Here is a 4,344-nt window from a genome sequence, read left to right as displayed (position 1 = left end):
ACATCTGCTTCCACATCTGCATTGCTTGCTGTTTGGGGTTTAGGCTGGGTTTCTGCACAGCACTTTGTGACATCGGCTGATGTAAAAAGGGCTTTATAAATACATTTGATCGATTCAATCTACCATATATGCTCTGTCATGATTTGGATATACAGTTGAAGTCGGAAGTTAACATACACCTTAGCCAAATACATTTAAACTCAGTTTTTCACAATTCCTGACATTTAATCCTAATAAAAATTCCCTGTTTTAGGTCAGTTAGGATCACCACTTTATTTTAAGAATGTGAAATGCCAGAATAATAGAAGAGAGAATGATTTATTTCAGCTTTTATTTCTTTCATCACATTCCCAGTGGGTCAGAAGTTTACATAACCTCAATTAGTATTTGGTAGCATTGCCTTTAATTGTTTAACTTGGGTCAAACGTTTCGGGTAGCCTTCCACAAGCTGAATTTTGGCCTATTCCTCCTGACAGAGCTGGTGTAACTGAGTCAGGTTTGTAGGCCTCCTTGCTCACACATGCTTTCTCAGTTCTGCCCACAAATTTTCTATAGGATTAGGTCAGGACTTTGTGATGGCCTCTCCAATGCCTTGACTTTGTTGTCCTTAAGCCATTTTGCCCCAACTTTGGAAGTATGCTTGGGGTCATTGTCCATTTGGAAGACCCATTTGCGACCAAGTTTTGATGTCTTGAGATGTTGCTTCAATATATCCACATAATTTCCCTACCTCATGATGCCATCTATTTTGTGAAGTGCACCAGTCCCTCCTGCAGCAAAGCACCCCCACAGCTTAATGCTGCCACCCCCATGCTTCACGTTTGGGATGGTGTTCTTCAGCTTGCAAAGCCTCCCCCTTTTCCTCCAAACATAACGATGGTCATTATGGCCTAACAGTTCTATTTTTGTTTCATCAGACCAGAGGACATTTCTCCAAAAAATACCATCTTTGTCCCCATGTGCAGTTGCAAACTGCCAGTAGTCTGGCTTTTTAATGGTGGTTTTGGAGCAGTGGCTTCTTCCTTGCTGAGCGGTCTTTCAGGTTATGTCGATATAGGACTCGTTTTTGCTGTGTATATAGAATTTTTTGTTCCGGTTTCCTCCAGCATCTTCACAAGGTCCTTTGCTGTTGTTCTGGGATTGATTTGCACTTATCACACCAAAGTACGTTCATCTCCAGGAGACAGAACATGTCTCCTTCCTGAGCGGTATGACGGCTGCGTGGTCCCATGGTGTTTATACTTGCGTGCTATTGTTTGTACAGTTGAACGTGGTATGTGTGGTATGTGTCAGGCGTTTGGAACTTGCTCCCAAGGATGAACCAGACTTGTGGAGGTCTAATTTTTTTCTGAGGTCTTGGCTGATTTCTTTTGATTTTCCCATGATGTCAAGCGAAGAGGCACTGAGTTTGAAGGTAGGCCTTGAAATACATCCACAGGTACACCTCCAACTGACTCAAATGATGTCAATTAGCCTATCAGAAGCTTCTAAAGCTATGACATAATTTTCTGGAATTTTCCAAGCTGTTTAAAGGCACAGTCAACTTAGTGTATGTAAACTTCTGACCCACTGGAATTGTGATACAGTGAATTATAAGTGAAATAATCTGTCTGTAAACAGACAGTTGGAAAAATGACTTGTTGGAAAAAATAACTTGTGTCATGCACAAAGTAGATGTCCTAACCGCCAAAACTATAGTTTGTTTACAAGAAATTTGTTGAGTGGTTAAAAAACTAGTTTTAATGACTCCAACCTAAGTGTATGTAAACTTCCGACTTCAACTGTAGGTTACTACTGCATAGAAGGGCAACTGCTCCGACCAAACTTGAACAGTACTTGCTTCCTCTCATCTCTGTAGTATTTGGGCTGTTGCTGCCAAATCTCCCTCCCAGTTTCCCGTGGTCCATGGTTCTTGAGAAAGCGGAAGAGTGGCCCTGGTCACGGACTGTGATCTTAGATCAGGAAGAGTTTGAAGAAGGGGTGGGACCATTGTCAGGATACAGTTTGTTTGTTTACTGAAGTCCTCAATTGGGAATCTTACATTATGGTGGACAAAATAAATCATGGTCCCACAGCTTCTGTATTGGTGCAGTGCCAAGCATCAAAACACAAATCACATCATGAGTAGGTCATTGGGATAGTTCATAAAATGCAGTATCGCTTTAGACTAGTAGACTTCTTTGTTTTTAGAGCATTTTATTGTGTACATGTCCAGCATGGATAGTCAACACACTCAACAAGAGGTGAACACACAACACAAATGTATAAAATCTTCACTTTCCACAGCAAAATAAAATAAAAACACATACGGAATGTTATTAAAAGTACAAAAAGAATCATACGGCGTTCAAAGAAAAAATCTAAATTAATATTACAAATAATCATGATAACCATACAGACAAATTAACTTTTTATTTTCATCCTATCAATGTTAATAGGCGTGGTGAGGTTTAAAAAAAAAAACGAACTCACTGAAGCATTACCCGGGTAGTAACTTTCACACAACATTTCTGTAAAGTTTTTAAAACATTTGTGAGATGTAACGCTGCGCTGCCATAGCCCGGTAGGCTTTTAGTTGCCTGGTTTTCCAAGGATCTGGGAGGAGCAGTCTACCGTAAGTCAGTTGAGAGTTAATAGCATGTGGTTTCAGTTGATCAGGCTCTGCTGAGTGAGTAAGGTGAGATGCACTCTGGGATAGGGATGCACACCCTCTGTGTGTGTCTGGGGCTGAGGCATCGAGACTCAATCGAAGCGCATCGATCATCTTCCCACCAACCTCTGGATCTGACAAACATCTAACAGAGGATTGAGAAATCGAAAGCAAGGATCAAACTGAACCCCTTTCTGTTGACATGTCTTCCATGTCATCTTTCTAACATATCTCTCTTTCTCTCTACAAAGATCAGTTTGGCATCCTGTGTGGTTGTTGTTTGCAATGAATAACAAAACAATTTTGTCAAGCTAGTGGTTAACTGTGAGACATGATATGAAGCAACTGTACAGGATGCCTGTGAAATGCACTGGCCACAAACAACAACTAACGGAATATATAGAATGAACATAGTCTGCTGTGTTCCTCTCTATCTTGGATATAAAACATCAGACTGCCTTGGCTGCTCTGCTCTCTCCCTGACCATGACAGAGCTGTAGGGTTGGGAGAGAGTGGGATTGTGGGATGAAGGAAGGAAGAAAGGAAGCTTCCTGATCCTGGCCTAGGGCTGAGCCTGCTTTTCTTCTGGGCTGGAGCAATGACAGCATGGAGGACAATGCGCACTTTGTGAGAGAGCCCATTGTTACAGTCCCCCTGGGGCCAAGGCAGGGCCTAGACGGGCTTCAGAGAAGACCAGACCAGCGCAGAAGAGTAGAGTGGTGTTCAACAGAGAGAGAGGAAGTAGTGATACTATAAGGCTATAAGGAGACTACAGAGTAATAGCACTCGAAAATATACACACTCACACAAAACACATGCACACAGAGTGTTGATACCTCAATCATTCCGACATAATATTTCATAACTACTTTTCAAAACTGTTCATAACTGTATTTTTCATTGCTGTATTTTGCATTGCTTTCGTGTTCCAAAACAATTCTCATGAGAAAAACAAAGTTCAACAAAACCAAGCAGTCTTGGACTCAATCCCAGTGCTCTTATAAAGGCTCTAGTTGACTTAAAGCAGGCAGTTCCTTTGTGAAATTTTGCCACATTTCCGTTGCATCTGCTTGAGCTAGTTCTTAGGCAGGCATCGTTGGGGACTACAGTGTCTTATTGGGGAGACGTCTCAGACACACCGAGAAACAGTTGGCAAATAAATCCACACTAAGAAATAGACGTACTAGGAACACAAACAGCCACACAGGCCACTACGGTCTGGGACTCGCAGAGATAGTCTACTCCATACAGGCACAAAGATACTAGCTATCCCAGATAAAGACAGAGCGAGTAAGGCATGGACTGTGTCTCAGACAATGAGTGAGCATTTTTTGAGTGTGTCCAGATACCTTCTAGGCCTGCTGATGGTGAGTTCTCCATTGATTTGGACAGGATTGGTGGGTGGATGGGGATGGGTGGGGGAGGCAGGGGGGAGAAGAGGGAAGGCTTTTACCTCTGATTAACTCCCCTCTCAACCTCGCAGCACAATGAGAGGGCAATGGGATGGAGGCGGTCTCCTAGCAACCCCATCGAGCGGGATCCATCACTGACACATGCAGGACGTCTCATGACTGTGATTCCTCTCCGCTGTCAAGAATATTTATAATAGCCCTTTTAACTGGCCATCTGCCATCTCAGTGGTATTATGGGAGCATCTCCCGCATCCTCTGTACACCCCCCCCCCCCACCCCCAC

Source organism: Salvelinus fontinalis, chromosome 35, assembly GCF_029448725.1.
Source record: "Salvelinus fontinalis isolate EN_2023a chromosome 35, ASM2944872v1, whole genome shotgun sequence".
NCBI classification, from domain to species: domain Eukaryota; kingdom Metazoa; phylum Chordata; class Actinopteri; order Salmoniformes; family Salmonidae; genus Salvelinus; species Salvelinus fontinalis.
Note: the sequence above shows the minus strand (reverse complement) of the source record.